We start from the raw sequence: 17,401 nt of genomic DNA, 5'->3' as shown, positions 1-17,401 counted from the left end.
CTAAGGAAAACATTTTTTTTTCTTTTCTTCCAGCAGAAATTTCAGCAAAGTACATCTTTTTTTAAGTGGGTGAGCTTCATGCTTCTTTTCATTTTCTATACACAGCTTATTAAAATGAGTAAAGATTCAAAAAATTTTTGGCAGAATTTTTCATGCACAATTCCCAGACCAGTTCTACAGTTGGAAACACAAGCCAGTATCCAGAAGCCTGATGATCCTGGCCAACATGGCCCCGAGCCTAATCTCTGCTTGTCAGTCTTTCTTTAGCCTGAAATCTTCATTTCAAAAAAAAAAAAAAAATCTTCATCAAAAAAACCCCCAAAACCCAAAAAGCAAAACAAAAACCCCCAAAATTGAACAAAAAGGACACAGTCTTTGAAAAACTATTCCAAAGTAAGTTCAGGAATTGTCACAAGATCCCCAGTCCTCTGGCTGCAGTTTGAGTTTTATACCCATTTCCCCCTCCTATAGGTACGAGCATCTTATGCCCTGGGGGCTGAATGCATGGAATGAAATTCACAATCTGCTCCAAGAAGAAATGCAGTCTGTTCATCACCATGTGCAAGGCACTAAAATGCTCTCCAGAAGTCTTCCTCATATTGGTAATGCTTACACTCCCCCTTTTATGTCCAGATACCTTTTTCTTCCTGGCATCCATTTTCTTTCATTATTCATGGAATGATTTGTTTTGCAAGGCCTGAACACAGCATCTGTGCAGTGCTTCTCACAGGGTGTACAAGATGATGCACCAACCATGAGACCTAGGCACTTCTTTTAGCAGAATTTATTTATCATGATTAGAATTCTTGTATTATTTTATTAGTTATATTAGAACATATGTTAGGAATACAAATATGAATATGAACATGAATATGATTCAGTCACTAATGAAAGAAAAATTCTTAGGGATAAGGATAGAATAAATGTCAGGTGTTGAATGAATTTGGGAAAAGGAAAGAGGAAAGAATATAAGGGAGAATATATTTGCAGTGATCCTTTGGGATTTAAAAATGTACCTAAGGATAGAAGAAAGGGTATGTGACATGAATATTTATTACATAGTAGTATTTAAAACCTAACTTGTCAATAATAGAAATTTGCTGCTGTTGGGTGTTCTATAAAGGGATCACTGCAAACATTCTTTTCTGAGTCTTATCCATGATCAAACCAATTTCTTAAACATGTAATAGGGAAAAATAGAGAAAGATCCTTTTGCTAAACACATCTAATCTGTTTGAACTACTTTAAAACAGTATTCCTCATTATCTAAAACCAATATTTTATTGTTGAGAGTGTACATAATCTTTCTTCCCCCAAAATGTTGACAATATTATTTTTAGCTGGATATTACAAAAATAAAGATTTTTTTTTAGGATTACATCAGTAAAGTCCCACTAAAGAACATTTCTGCTAATGATAAATGTATCCACACACCAATCACAGACAAGTCAGATGAAGAATAAATATACCAAAGCCATGATGACATGTCCTGGTAGCTCAACACCTATTGAGCTGTTGGCAAGTGGAGACACAGAATGAACCCTCCCTGCAGGAATGAGTGCTACTGTCATGGATGCTGCAGTTCCACTGGCTCCATGAGTTCAGACCACCTGGCACCACTAAATTTATCTGTTTTGGAGTTTGATTCAATAGCAGTTTATGGATCCAATTGCCTAGTACAAAGCTGCTCCAAAACTGCAGAAATAATCATCAGCGAGGAGTGAATGGCCCAAACCCCCTCACAGATTTCAAGATAAAACAGTGTAAAGAGCCCTCTTAACCTTCATACGTGGCAATGTCATTATTCAGTTACAAAGGCAGCAGTACCACAAGTCTAAAATCCTAAACATTCCCTCCACACAGTATTGTGTTTTAAACTCCACTAACATTCACAGAGACTTATTTTTATTAGGAAAAATTAGCCCTGAGAAACATAGTGGCAGTCTCAAGTACCTGGTACATTTTAGAGCATTGAGGGACTTGCAAATTTTCAGACACACTGTTGTGGTTTTCTCCTCAGGGTTATTATGCTGGAATAATGGAACAGCCTCTTGCCTAAAAACCCAGAAAGTCCTACATGACAAAACGTTTATATTTCAATTACTAGCTTCATTTACCCATAGGAAGCAAGCATTTGAATACCAAATTTTGCAGTGTGCTTCTGAGCGCGGGTGGAAACTTTTTGAAAAACAATGTGCTAGAAATATTTACTGTCTAAAGTAAGTGTGTCAAGACTCAAATGCCTGTTATTTTCTTTTTTTATTTTTTATTTTGAGGAGAAACACATGATGTCTACATGCCTTTGTGGCATTTTCCAAAGAGGTTTGATTATCAGATGTTTTCACTCCTTGATTATCAGCCTGTCAATGCAAAATATCATCATGGTAGCTTGCTGCAGATCATGTTAGTTGCTGTCAGACCAGCCCAAAGGCTGCCAAAACATTTTCTTTCATGGCAAACTGCAGTAGTTTTGCTCTTTGAATGATCAAACAAGATACTGTCCTTTCAATTGTCCTTCATATTGTCCTTTTCAATTAAAAGTAAGAAAATAGATTATATGTGTAAATAAGTATCATCATTTACAAGTGCCCAGTTATTTTCAAGAGTACATTTTAGAAGGTGGTTTGGGTCTGGGGGAGGAGGTAATTAAAAGACAAACAGCCAAATTTCATTCTATACTGGAAAAGTTATACTTCCCTATATAATGTTATGGTATAGTTAGAGATTACAGCGGACACAATTGCTGAATTTCCTTCTGCTAAGAATCTTGCAGGATTACCCTAGTCCCTGGAAAGATGAAAACATGGGATCTTCAAGGCTTAAGGTAATTATCCAAGTAATTTTGGAGGGCCACAGTCAAGAAGATCAACATGTCCAGCAATGCCTCAGGATCCTGTTGGATAATGCTGAGCTGCAGCATATCACGTAGTATACTTTGCACAAATGGGTACAAATTACATTTTCTAGCCCTCAGTGGCTAGTCTTGCACGTATTTTTTATGGTAGTTTTGACTACAGTATCCTGAGAGACACATGGAAAAATCTGTTAAACCAAATGGAAATATTTCAGTCATTGTTCTGGCCTGGAAAAGCAAAATTCTTATTGTTTCCATGATGCACAGAATTTGACTATATTCTTGGAGTTGTTATCCCTTCATGGTTTCACAGGCCCTTCAAGAATCCCAAGTGGATGTTTGACTTAACTCCTTCAGCAGTTCGTGTCATAGAGAGGCTTTAGACAGCAAAGATTCTTAACATCAGTAGTCCCAAGATACAGTTTCTATGCTCTGGGGAAAAAAATAAATCTCTATTTCACTACTGAACCACCGTTTCCAGAGTCCAGTCAAATGGAAAGAAGAGTTGAAAGTCATGATTTAACTAGAGCCTTCTAAAAGCAAATCCAGAGTCCAACAGGATGAGAGCGTCAGGTAGGAAATTAAACTTTAGAAAAAAGAAATTGTGCGTCAGATTTTAGCTGAAAAAATTCAAAACAATAAAATTTATTTTTATGATTTTTGGTACAGAATTAATTTTAAAGGCAGCTAGGTTTGCTGGAGTGCTTGAAATGAGCTTAGAATTTGAACATGTTGGAATAGCATATTTTAAGTCCCTGTTCTGAAGTTAGATGCCAGGGACTCAGACACCTAATTTCCCTAAATGGATGCAAACTAATGCACTCACATTATTTCACCATGTGAGAACCTTGCCCTGTAACTTAATGGAGTGTTTAACTTCTGAGTTTTGTCGGCCCATAAACACATAAATGATTGTAACCTGATCTGTAGCAAACTGCTGGCTCCGATCAGCAAAATTTAATAACAATGTCTTCTTCTGGGAAAAATGACCATAAAATCTAACTCCTGTGTAGTCTTTTCCAGGGCTACAACTCCCACTAATTCTTGCCTGGCTTAAAGAAAAATTTTCATCTCATATGGCCAGTATATTTTACTACTCCAAAATAGCTGTTTTTATCCAATTTTATATGTGTGCGTTGCAAATTCACAGAAACTTGCCAAGTGCAGTAAGCTGAATTCAAATTAAAATAAATTGCTACAGAAGTGCAGCATTCAGGTTAGATATAAATAGTCCTGTAGCATTATTAATAGATGTTGAGTTGTCTGGTTTTCAGTTTCCCAACCTGCATTTCTCTCAAATGTTGGTAGAATGCAGGTGAAGTGCGCTTTTTGAAAGAATGAGGTCTTTGTTCTGTAAAACTGGGCATTTTTAGGGATAAATGACTGGGGAATAGTGCACACTAACCCATCTGCAAGAGTCTGATTCAAAATCTATTGAAATTAAAGTTTATGTACAGGTCTATATTCTGTTAGGAATTTGTTTACCAAGTTAGTCCCTTTATCATTCAAGACTCTGAGGTGCAGAGTGGTGATATTTCCATACCACTCTCAGGATTAAAGCAGAACTCTATGCATAAAGACGTCTAGAGATGGAGAAGACATTCCACAGGCTGAAGCAATAATGTCTGAAACGGGAGAATGATGCAGGACTGGCACATTTTCACACCCTAGATGGCTTTTCTAGGCTGCTGGCCACTCTAAGAACATAAAATCATTTTCAAGTTGTGTTGGGCATTCACAAAGACTTTTGAGGCCACTGTGTTTAAGAGCATGGTCATGGAGAGAAGTCCAACTTAGAAAGCAACTCAAATCAACTCACCACAAATCACCTGTCAAGATTAGCTTTTGTGAAAAGCCTTTGCCACACCCAGGAATGCTTTTATCTAAGGCCTGATAGGGAAATGGATATTTGTTAGAAGAAAAGTAGTTGTCAAAAATTACTTCTGGCCCCAGATGAGAGAGCCCTCTGGGACACATAAACATTTGTTTTGAGAGAGAAAATCATCTAAAGTTTATCTCAAGAGCTTCCTACCTTGTGATACTGTGTGATAAAACTCTTTACAACATAATTTGCAAGTTGAAAAGATCCCTTTTTTTTATTGGATAATGTAAAAGTTTGTGATGACAACTGAACTGTGTCTGCAGTCTGGGAAAGGAGTAAAACAATTTATATGCAGCTTCTAACCAACACTAACACTGAGCATGAATGGCCAAGACAGAACTTCACAGGTTCCACTGTGCAAAAAATTAAACTGTGTCCTAGTTCAAAGCAATGCAGCAAGCCAAGCTTCTATGATTATAAAATGTTCAGAGCACACTTTTTAGAGCATAAGACTTTAAAAGAAAAGGTAGTATATGGAGGTGACAAACAATAAGCTTTACTTAATTTCTAACATGCCTCCAAAACATAATTAGCTATTTCATTTCTTGATCAACTCTATTCCCTAGTCCTATTTTCCCCAGAAAAGCTTTACACACCCTCTTCAAGTTTAAATAAAACATTGGAAGGAAAGGTCTCTATTTCTAAGTGTGGAATCCTCTGTTTATAGATTGATCTCCACCAGAAAGGATTCTTGGGCAGAGGACCTGGGGTATTCTGAGAGGGGCTTGGACAGCTGCTCCTATGGGAAGCCCAACAACAGATAAAATAAGAAGGTGTTTTTTCTTGTTTGCTTTCTAAATTTAAAAATTATGCTATAATCTGACAGCATTCTGTAATCTTATGTAGTTAATAATTGGAAGTTTCTTTTTTCAGGCTGATGTTTCAGTGTTCTGACATGGCTCCCAGAGTGATATTTTGGGCTTTAACATCATGGAATAGATTCCGGGTGGGCAGTGGTGTTCTGTACAGCTTAAAAATGCTTATTGCCACATAGGGAGATGAGTGTAGGTGTGGTAGACTAAGTTTTCTCTTGGTCCTTATTTTCTGTGACTGATGATTCTTATTTTCTGTAAAGCTGCTGATGTGTGGGAATCCCTATTGAAGCACACTGGTGACATCTTCATACCTTAACAGGAATATTCTGCTATGCTAAAGAGAATTATCGTGTATAAATAGCAAACAACAAGTCTGCATTAGCACACAAGCACGATGTAAACAGCTCATACCTGACACAATATCACAACTCCAGAAAACAGTAGGGAAGAAGGTGAAATAATCAGGTTAGTTGTTCATTATAGTGTGAAATTAGACCCCCAAAATGTAAGCTTGCAATAAATGGCATGAATAACGTCCCTCCTAAGAACTGTCCCGAGGAAATCAGTGAAATCACTGTACATATTTCTACCCATAAGGTATGCAAGCATTTCCAGGCCCAAAGCTAAATGAGTCACAGTGCTGAAGTGAAAAATAGGTCATGAGAAGTGGAAGCATTTCTGCCAGCATTGGCATCATGGGGATTCCCCCACACACTGAAGATTATATTACCTGTGTGATCTGCTCGATTCCCAACAACAGACCAGACCTAATTCTGCTGAAGATACAGAACCTAGAAACAAACTATTGAATAACTAAAAGAAAACTCTTTTCCATTCTACTTCATTGATCAAGCTGGAGTAGCACTAACCCCCTTCACTACCTGTCCCCATAATGCCACATGGCTGCAGGAGCCCAAGGGACAGACAGACAACAAGTGACACTCATTTGTGTGGTCACAACCGCCTAAAGTCTATTTATTTGCCTGCAGCATTTTTTTTCTATTTCTGTTTGTTATAGACAGTATTTTTTTTCTAAGAAAATAACCACAGTGCGTGTGCATTTTTCTTTGTGGTCTATAACCCAATGACTAAGGCTAAAGAGGTTGTGGCCTGTGAGCATCTCTCAGCAGCCTCTTCTGGTGTCTCACCCCTTTGCAGGATGCTGTGTTATGGCATCTGTCAAAAATCCTTTATGCAAGGTGCTTGGCAACATCATATGGGGTACTTTTGCCTTGTTGTGGCACTTTCATTGCAGCCTTTGCTGTAAGTTGGCATCATCAGGGTCACACTGGGAAAGAGTTCATGATAACTGTGGAAGGATTGCAAATTTTTTGGGTTTTTTTCCCCCCAAACAGTTTTCAGATAATGGGCAGATGTTGCCAAAGCAACAAAACCAGGTGAGCAAAACAAATTAACACATTTAGTGAGCTTGGCAAATGGCAAATTCTTCGTTCATTTTAATATTTTGATACAGGCTGTTGGTTGACATGCTTTAATGTGAATGTTTCATTTTCTGTACATTAATCTGTAAATTTATAAGCAAATATAAACTGAAAACTCTATTTCATTTTATTTGAGTTCAAGGTCTTATCTTTAAAGACATGTACTAAAAAATTAGAGCTGAAAGCATAAATGTCAGCATATACTATCACAGCTAAAGTTGCTCACACACTGACCATGTCAAAGAACATGCAGGTAAAACAATGCAAGTTAGATAAAGCACAAAGAATGATGGATTGCCAAGTTAACAAATACTACAATGCAATTTTGGGCCCTGAAGGTTATTTATAGAAAATAAATGGAAGTGTTGTTCAGTTGAGAAAAGAGTAAACATTTAAGAGCTGTATTAAATGTTTTGAAGAAACATTTTTTCCTTTATGCCTCAGGGAGTTTTGGAGTTATTTTGCTATGAAAGAAGGTCCCCAAGGTCTCTATTTAGATGTTAGGAAATTATCATGGTGCTTTCTGTCAGCTCACCATAAGGCACCAAATTAAATATGAAGTTTAAATGAAAAGGTCATAACTCTCAGCTTAATTTAATATAAAAATGAAAAGAAGCTGTCCAATGACCGAAACCTCTAAGATGAGACTAGGCAAAGGGAGGCAAGTCAAATAGAGAGATATTTCATTTTAGGGTATAATAGGGACTCATAATCACTGAGAGCCTTCAAAAGATTAGAGGAGCAGCTATTTGTGTATTAATATCAGCCCTAGCTGTTTTATTTTACCTGTGCTACTTTGCCACTTTGATTCTGAAAATCTTATGCCCTTCCCTTTTTCTATCATCCTTTCTCATTTTGGAAGCCCTCTTTCAACAGAAATTAGGAGATGGTTTCAAGATAAGCACCATAACTGACAAGAAATATGAGACAAACTTTCTGATATGGACACAAAATGCCCATCCAAGATAGGTTTCCCCCTCTTCCTCCCTACCCTTCTTATCTATTATCTTCTAGGTCTGCAGTGCTTCTCTGTGCTGGATGTACTTCTGTACAAACACACCAGTGCTTGACAAGAAAGATCCACTGTCCAGAACTGTTCGACATACAGCTGAAAGCAAGCCAGGTTTCTATTTAATAAAAATGTGAGAATAAAAACAACTTCTTTTGATCTCTTCTCATTTCACTATATGTTCTTGAAGTACCTAAATACTGTTTATTTACACTTGAAATTGGTGCTGCTGAACTACGACAGCAGAGCTTTACTGATGGTGTGATTAACCTCATCTCCCATTTTGCACTCCAGACAGAAAAAGATCAAATTGGGATTACTTACAAATGGATATTTGGGGGCTCTGTGTACAAAAGCTTCCTGAAGTGCTGTGAAAAGTATAATATTTATTTCAAACTATGCTGCTTCCAATAACAATCACACATTTTTTCACATTTTTCCTTTGAAATTGTAGACATAAGCCACAGATCCCTGACAAAGGAAGAAGCTGTGTGCATAGCAGCTGGATATCAAATATGACACCTGGAGGAGGAGGAGGAGGAATAAAAAGAAGACAACAAACGTTCAGAATATTTCTTTCCTACACTATCTGTTCTGCTGGACAGAGCACTTCACAGTTATGACTACTTGAGACCTAAAATAATTACAAATTCATATATTACTTTCTGCCTCAGGCATCTGGGTCTACTATTTACAGAAATTAATATAAATGGGGTGTCAGTGATTTGCCTGACTGGAATAAACATGCTCAAGCACAGATATCTGTGCAGAATATGCAGAGAAATTTGATAAAGAAGCAGATGGTTTGCAATTTTCTCCTTTTTGTTTCTTGCTCTATCAGCACTAACAAGACTCAAGACACTGTTCCCAAGCTTGTAGGTTTGTAAGTCTGGGTGCTATCATTTGTAACTTTCTAACAGGACTTTTCAAGGGGGGGAGCACTAAACTGATGCCACTTCAGCACCACTTGTGATCACTGAAGAAAAGGATACTTAACACAAAGAGCAGGAAATTATTTGCTAAGGTTTAATTTACAAACCTACCAACCGTGATATTCAGTCATCAACTTGTTTTGCACAGCTGGTGCAGGTACAGGAAGAACAGCCACCCCTCCACCTTCCCATTAGAACAGAGGGTCTAGTGAACAACACACCACATCAGCGCACTGCTGCTGAGCAATTTCCTTTCTGTTTTACTAACAACTTTCTCTAGTTGGAAGCTGGAAGTTTCTCTTTTTCCACCGATGAAATTAGGGAGAAAAAACCTCACTGTTCACTGTGTCCTTATGGAGGTGTGTAGTTGAGATGATTTTGTACAATATGTATCTCAGCTGAAGAACTGTGTTACATGAATTAGTGTCTCCTTTTTATATTTTTATATGGTTCTCATCTCAGGTTTAGTGAAGGGGTTCCCCATTCAACACAACATGCACTGTGAAAACTTAACATTGCTACATACTCCATACATCTAGGATGATACTTTGATCTTTAGAGTGTTGTTCACAGACCTATCATCTCCCTAAAGGTCTTTCTGATCCTCCCCACCCATGTCAGTTCAAGACCTGCTACTTATGAAGCTTGTCCTGATTTTTCAGGCTTCCAGTTTTGGCCAGTGTAGGAGCCAAGCTGTCTGTTCTTACAGCCAGAGCTCAAATGTGGTGGGGTCTCACCGTTACAATTCCATGTTTGAGGGAAGAAACATTCCCAGTGGAAATTCCCAGAAGCAGTTTTTGGGTTTGGGAAGTTGGACTCCATAGAGAAAATTCTATGAGGCTTTAACATTGTCCATTCTTTTTTTTCATCCTTTTTATGAATTCTACCCCAAACATCAGACTTGTTGCTAAAGGAGTTTTTTTTATTCCGTGTTGTTAAAGTACTGTCAAGTGGGATTGAAGCCATTTGGCTTAAATTCCTACTCAAAATAATACAGGTCCCCAGATAGAATAACACCCATTCAGCTACTCCTGCAATGCAATTGATAGCTTGTTTGCCAATAATTTCACATGTGGACATGTGCCATAGTTAACAGAGCACATGTGGATCTCTTGTAGGAATTCAGAGCCCAGTGAATACAAGACAAAAAAAGAGTAAAATTGGAAGAGGAGAAAAATACACAAAAAAGGAGAAGAGATGAGATACACTTCAAGATAGAGCAAGTGTGCAGGTTCTTCTTGACCTTTGATTTCCAAAAAGAGGAATTCAGGAAGTGAGACGACTTTCTGTGAATAGATCAAATACCCTGGAGATATAGAGGCCAAGAGAAAAAGGTTATAGGCTCCTTCTTATAAATAATTGATTCAGCTGATGATCAAGTAATGTACAAGAAGTTTAGTGGAGAGAAAGAAGGAGAAGGTTTATTATGCAGTAGATAGAAAAGGCCATTATTTAATTTCCTTCCATGGTGCATAAATTGGGAGGGGCATATGCGAACACAGGGTTTAGTTTGTGAACTTTGTGAACTCTGGAAGTCCATGTATTCAGAAGTTGCTGCGTCCTGTGGAAAGCAGATGAGCTTATTGCACAGCAGAATTTGGGTTCATGGAAAGCTCCTCAATTTCTAAAATCATAGAAAGCAAGAATAAGCTACTGTTGGCAATATGGAGATCAGGCTAGCCATAGCAAAACCAAATGCATGTACTGGCCAGATATAACTCAGAAAACTCAATCCTGTTCATTCCTTACTCAAATGTGTGATGAAAAATGGAATCCCCCCTCCCCTTCCAGCAGTCATCCTGGGCCAGCAACAGCTTACTATGCATGTAGCAGCTGTCTTTTTTTTTTGGTGTTTCTTTCTTTTTTATAGATTTTTTTTTTTTTAATAATTAGAAGAAAACTTGTCATAATGATTAATTGCAGAGGAAGTAATGTATTAAATTGGTCAATATCGAAGTTATTTGTCTCAGACACAATACAGTGGTGTATTAATCATGAAGATTGGAATAAAGTCCCTTTATGGATTCATTATGGACATGAATTAAAAACATCTTTAATTTGTCCCTACTAAAGCTCTGCAGAGCTTTAAGTGCTTCTAGAATTTAAATGATTGCCACAACTGGTCTCATGGAAAAGTCTGAGAATAGATATTTTTTAGTGCTGGAAGAGATACATGAGAACTGTTTTTCATCTTATTTGTGTATAAAATGTAAATGCCACTGCATTTAATATAGTAAGGTTACATCAATATGGAGTAAATGAACTAAAAGGGTCTTAGAACCCAGTACTTATTTCTACGCTTCACTAAATTACATTATTCCTGGAGACCAGAATTCCTATCCCATTTTCTTATCAAATCAGCTACACATTAAATGTCACAGATTTTAAACCTGCTGGGTACTGTCAGGGTCCCTTCCCCCCTGCCATGTAGCCCTGGGAGAGGGGCCCTGGGTGGGAGAGATGGGCTTTCCCTGCCCCTGGTCAGCCTCGTTCCCCATTGGTTGGTTTGTGTTCCCCTGCGGGGGCAAGGACCCTTGGGTCCCGTGATTGCAGCAGTTCCTCGGCAGATCCCGGCCATGCAGCTGGAGAAATAAACATCCCTGAAACATCTATCGAGAATCAGTCCATATAGATTTCTTTCCCAGGGCCTTGTTGTTTGATACATCGTGTTACAGAATCCCCACTGTAAGAAATGGTGGAGAATTGCGAGCAAAACAATCCCCGATCCCTAAGAGACTGGTTTGTGAGTAAAGAAACTTTGGATTCCTCTTCTTGGTTTTGTTTTGCTATTCCATATCTAAACCGTGGAGGAACCGTGGGAAGACTCTTGGCTCTCAGAGCCGCATATGGACATTTATCTTAAACTTGAAATGATTCTTGAAAAATGATTTGTAAAATTTAGCTTGATTCAAGCTCAAAAGGAACTGAAACACTTCCTGGCATGGTTGTTTAAGATCTTTTTCTGTTTCTTGGGATTTCTTACCAAAGATTTTTGGAACACTGTTTGGACACAGTTAATTTTTGAGTCAAAATATATGCCGATGGAAGAATATTTTCATGAATATTATTTAATTACCGAGACTGTTGAGCAATGTCAGCTATGTCCTGGCTCAGGGAAACGTGCCTCAGGGACTGTGCGACCCAGGCCACGTGGACCGAGCCCTTTGAGAGCAGCAGCAAGGCAATTCCCATGTGTGGGCGGAGCCACGTAAGCCGCAGTGTCGGCAGCAGAGCGAGGCACAGCAGGAGCGGGGTGACCCCGGCGGTGCCCGCCCGGCCCCGCACAGCGCGTGGTGGAGCGAGCCCCGGGAACGCCCAACTGAGAGGGGCAGCGCACCGGTGGTGGAGGGCGGCGGCAGGAGCAGAGCCGCGCCCAGCCGAGACGCGGGCTGGAGCAGGCGCGGGGGAGTCATCGCTCGGGGGCCCAGCCGAGACATGGGTGCAGCGCCTGGCAGCAGCAGCGAAGCTGCGACCAGAGGAGGCGACGCACAGAGAACTGAGCAGCGCGGCCCGGACCGCGTGGCCCTGAACGCGACCCTGGGAAGAGTGAGCAGGCACGAGCAGCTCCAGCAGCCCCGGCAGCACTAGCAGCCCTGGAAATTCCAACACGGGAGCAAGTGAAAGAGAAAGCAAAAACGCAGCGAGACAGAAAACAGCAGCCACTCGGAAAAAGGGAAAGATCACCGTAGCTAAGGTTTTAGGAATAGCAAAATGGTATAATGTTAAACAAAATTATGGTTTTATAACGAGATGTGACAGCCAGCAAGACATAGTCGTTCATAGAACTGCTATTAAAAAGAATAACCCTGAAAAATACATCCCAAGCTTGGGAGATGGAGAGGTGGTGGAATTCAAAATTATACAAGGTAGAAAAGGGTTACAAGCATCGCAGGTCACTGGGCCTGATGGTGTTCCTGTAAAAGGCAGTATATATGCTAAAAATCGTAGTCATATTAGACAATATTATAAGCCCCCCCTACAGTCTCCCTTTCCTAATCCCACCTTTCCCTTTTACCCTATGTCCTATTACCCCCAGTGTATTCCCAATCCGTTTTTTCATCCATGGTTTCCCTCACAAAACCATGCCTTTGCCAATTGTTTCCCCAAAAATCCCTTTCCAATGCTGAGTGGGGGATGAAAAGGGGGAGGGAAGAAATTAAACCCTCTCCTGCCTCAGTTTCCCCACAAAGCATGCTCAGAGAGTCCTGTCTCCCTTCTGTCAGCCTTAAGATGTTCCAGAGAATCTGTTTGGACATTTAAAGACTCAGAAGGGTGGCTTGTTTTATTTTATTTTTATGTTCTTGTTATGTTTATCCAGTTGTTTTAAATCTAAAGTTAAGTTTTAAATCTCCTTTTGTTAAAAATAAACAGGTGAAATGTCAGGGTCCCTTCCCCCTGCCATGTAGCCCTGGGAGAGGGGCCCTGGGGGGAAGCACAGGGTTTCCCTGCCCCTGGTCAGCCTCGTTCCCCATTGGTTGTTTTGTGTTCCCCTGCGGGGGCAAAGGACCCTCAGGTCCCGTGATTGCAGCAGTTCCTCGGCAGAGCCCCGGCCATGCGGCTGGAGAAATAAACATCTCTCTGAAACAGCTATCAAGAATCCGTCCATATCTATTTCTTTCCCACGGGCCTCCTTGTTTGATACATCGTGTTACAGAATCCCCACTGTAGCAGGGTACTGCTTTTCTTATTCACTTTCTGCTGCTGGATCAATCACCCTCACCATAAATCCATAAAACAACTAAATAGTTCAAGTGTGAATCCCCTGAAGAGCAGGGCAGTGTTTACCTGTAACTCATTTACTCTTTCTCAAGCCAGAGTGTGTGTGCTGCAAATCAAAGACAGCAGCGAATATGAAGGTGTCCCTTTCTTACCTAAACTGATTGTTCTAATAGGAGGGCTGATGTAAAGTAAAATTAGTCTGATCATTCAGCAGATGGGAACACTTTCTTGATGTTTTTCTAAATGTTTGTGAGTTAAACGTATTGTTCCACTTATTTTAGCAACACCCATCTGTAATTACACCTCTAATATTTTAAATTAGTGTGACCTCACATAAATAGGTTTGTAGCATCTTGCATAAATTAATGTTAATTGAATGTTGTTGGTATCTTATTAAATAGCATTTGTACTAAGATTAGGAAAGAGGCCACACATTTACTTATCTAAATTCTTTTTCACAGCTGAATCTTAATTTTTCCCTCCTCCCCCATCTTTATTTCTCCTTCAAGAGGAATGCAGGATTTTGCTTCACAATGAAGATCTAAGAGGCTGCAAGCTGAAGAAGGATGCTTGAAGGATGATTTAATTGTAAAGTGTTTCATTTAGAGTCTACTCAAGATTCCAGCTGTGAAATTGCAAGATCCTTGTATGCCAGTATTCACAACAGTACCTTAAGTTTGCATACGACTTCTGAAAAATTGCTAACTGTTCCAAAATTTGTTAGGCCAAACTCAAGAAGTCATGATATTGGCTTTAACCAAAAATTAAAGGCTCATCAGCCTTTAATTTTAAACCTTTTAAAGTATTCTGTGCACTTTTACAGCTGCCCTCTGCCATCAAGCAGGCTGTAGGGTTTTGTTTTTGTTTTAATGAAAATTGAGATTGTCTCATAATAAAAAGAGCCTGAGAGAACAGCTTTGAGAAAAGCCATCAAAGATCATGAAAAGAGCTGAGAGATGAGGATGTTATTTCGATATAGCAGCAACTGAGCAGACATGATTTTCCTGCAGTATGGAGCAAAGAAGGCACACAGAAGATCCTAGAGACAATTTAAAAAACACAGATTATTTTATATTTTCCCCCCATGAATATAAGGAATTCCAACAGCTTTCCTCACTGACACAGCTTAACATGACTATATTTGAATAAAATACCCACATCTATCAGAATGCTAAGAGGACCATTAAGCTGCCACATCTGTAATTTTAATGCCTATTTGAACAACTTTACATCTAGAACTTGCAGGTTTCATTCTTGAACACAAGTAACTGTCATCCCAATGCACATTGTCATTTTTTAGAATGAATACAATTTGATTTTATTCCATGACTGTAAAGGCACTGTGTTTATCCACCACATTCCACCACAGCCTCTGATGTAACTGCACCTACACAATGACAAGCTCCTTGGTCTGCAAAGAGATGTCTGGAGGGGATGTGTCAGAAGTCTCTCAAACCCACAATGAGCATGGGGAAGGGGAAGTGGGATTGATCATTCACTCCTTCCCCCAGCTATGAGAAAAGGCAGCAAATATTGAAGTACACAACAAATAGCAGCTGTTCCCCTGCTTTGTAGGTGGCTAACTGACAGAGAAGGAATAAACAGAAACCACACCAAGCTCAGGAATTCTTTTAACACCAAATTCCTGGAAATGAGAAGTATTAGGAGACGACATATGTCAGCTCTGTTCTGACACTCTTCCTGCGGCATCTCCTCAAAGCCTTTGCCAGAGACCAGATGCTGAGCCACAAAGTTCTTTATTCTAATGCCTTCTGGGATCAAAACAAGATCTCTGAGAAGAAGGAATTGCATGTTTTCATATTTAGACCCAAAGCTCTAAACTGTTCTGGAAAAAGAGAAGCCCTGCATAGACACAGGTCAAGGAGCACCTCACTGAGAAGGGTTTACACCTCTTGCCACTTCCTGCAGCATCTTTAGTACAAAACTGAGGTTCAGCTTTGCCTCCAAGTGTGGAGAATTGGAACATTTGTCTCCCATAGCTGTAAGCAGTGGTGATACAGCCCCAAGCACTGCTGCCAGACTGGGACAGAAGTGCTGCTGCTTTGGGCACAGAGCCAGCTCTCCCTCAGCTCAGTTCTGCCTGGGCTGAGCTGAGCCTGGCCCTGGCTCCACAAGGCTCAAGATGCTAAAAGTCAACCAGCATTACGCTTAAGTAAGCAGGTGAAAGTGTTCCTGCTAGAAAAGCAAAGCAACAAGTTGTGGCAGCCAGAGGTACAGGAGGCTCACAAGAGGCTCACCTCAAATAGAATTTGCCAAAAGACAGTGCATCTGTGTGAATGAGCAGCATCAGCTGGAAGGAAATGAACTCCTGTTTTTCAGAAAAGCTTTTAACAACTGATCTTTAAATCCCCCACAGAGAAAAAGAATGAAAGTGTTTCCAGATAAATAAAAATATTTTGAGGCTTTTTTAGATGCCATATTTAATTTGATATTTATAAATTTAAAAAAAAAAAATTGGTTTTCCAATTAAAACAGAAAAATTGCTTTGTTCTGCAATGTTGAACCAGAACACTGACTGCATTTTTTTGTTTGTTGCTGTTGTCAAAGTGCGTTTCTCAAGCTTTAAGGTAGCAAAGTCTAATTTGTCTGCTTGCACAAAAGGTTTGATCAGAAAGTTTCTGACCAGTTTTATGTGTTCCATTCTTCTAGTTTTCACATTATTCCAACTGGAATGTGGTGGCTGAAATTGTATCAAACAACGATTCATGGACCCATTAATGGAGAAAGCTGCAGAGCTCAGCTCACTGTGATTTACAGCCATCCAGCTGATGGCTAAAATGTACAATTGCCAAAAAACTTGTTTTCATTTTCTACTCTAGAAGAGAGTAATTTTAAATCTTGTCTTTAAAAAAGCCAGGTAACGAAAATGCATGTGTGTGTCAGTATACAGTAATCTATTAAAAAAAAAAAAAAAAATCCATGCTAGCTAATAAGATTTTTTGCTATCTGGAAAAGGGAATATATTTTTGACTGGTAATCATGCCATGTGAATTTTAGTCCTCTATAGAAAGATTTATATGCAATTCTGAATATTATTAACCTGTTGCAAAGGCAAGCTGTCAGACGCTAGAGAGCACCAGATTAAAGTTACCTGCACAGCAGCCTCATTACATATGCCATGTAATTCTGCTTTTTATAGAAATACATATTTTTTCCCTCTGTCTTAGTAAAGGCAATGGCTGGAACATGTTCAGAGGAAATTACATCTGTGTAAGGGTACATAACTGGTGGTGTGTCTCTTGATGTGGATGTTGAAATTTGCAAAGCGACACAATCAGAGGACCTCTGTTTCTGAAGCAAGCAGATATTTTTGCATGAAACAGGAGAAATAGTGAAAATGCCTTCTTGTACCTATGCAGTGCTTCTCTGTTCTAGCAAATACCTGCAGAGGTGGAGGTGAGCTGAGGTTTAATTATGTCAAAGAATGCAAGCAGTGTGACCTGGCAGATCTAGAAAAGCAATAAGGTTTCCTCTATCTTTTCTTATCTTTTCTTAGACGACCTCAGGAACCCACAACAAATGGTTCAAGCTCCTCAGGCTTCCCAGAGCTGTTTACTAGAGAAAAATTACTATTCACAAATTCAAGTATGCCTTAATTAATTTTTTTTTTCCTAGAAACTTTGCCCAAACATTAGGCATAGGATATATACTTCTATGAATCTTTGCTTGCACATTCAACAACAAAAAACCCCACAATAAACAAACCAAAACCACCCACAAAACAACA

At 39.4% G+C, this 17,401-nt stretch overlaps 1 long non-coding RNA gene across 1 annotated transcript; it reads left to right on the top strand.

Moving 5' to 3' along the window:
* Nucleotides 1–480: 480 nt before the first annotated feature.
* Nucleotides 481–8,151, top strand: LOC109145137. Its single transcript, XR_002046398.3, has 2 exons — nucleotides 481–602; nucleotides 8,008–8,151. It is a non-coding gene; the product is annotated as an uncharacterized LOC109145137 (long non-coding RNA).
* The last annotated feature ends 9,250 nt before the right edge of the window (nucleotides 8,152–17,401 follow it).

The sequence above is a fragment of the Corvus cornix genome, chromosome 4A (assembly GCF_000738735.6).
Source record: "Corvus cornix cornix isolate S_Up_H32 chromosome 4A, ASM73873v5, whole genome shotgun sequence".
Classification (NCBI taxonomy): domain Eukaryota; kingdom Metazoa; phylum Chordata; class Aves; order Passeriformes; family Corvidae; genus Corvus; species Corvus cornix.
The sequence above is the reverse complement of the archived record's forward strand: the minus strand, read 5'-3'. Positions and strand labels throughout refer to the sequence as shown.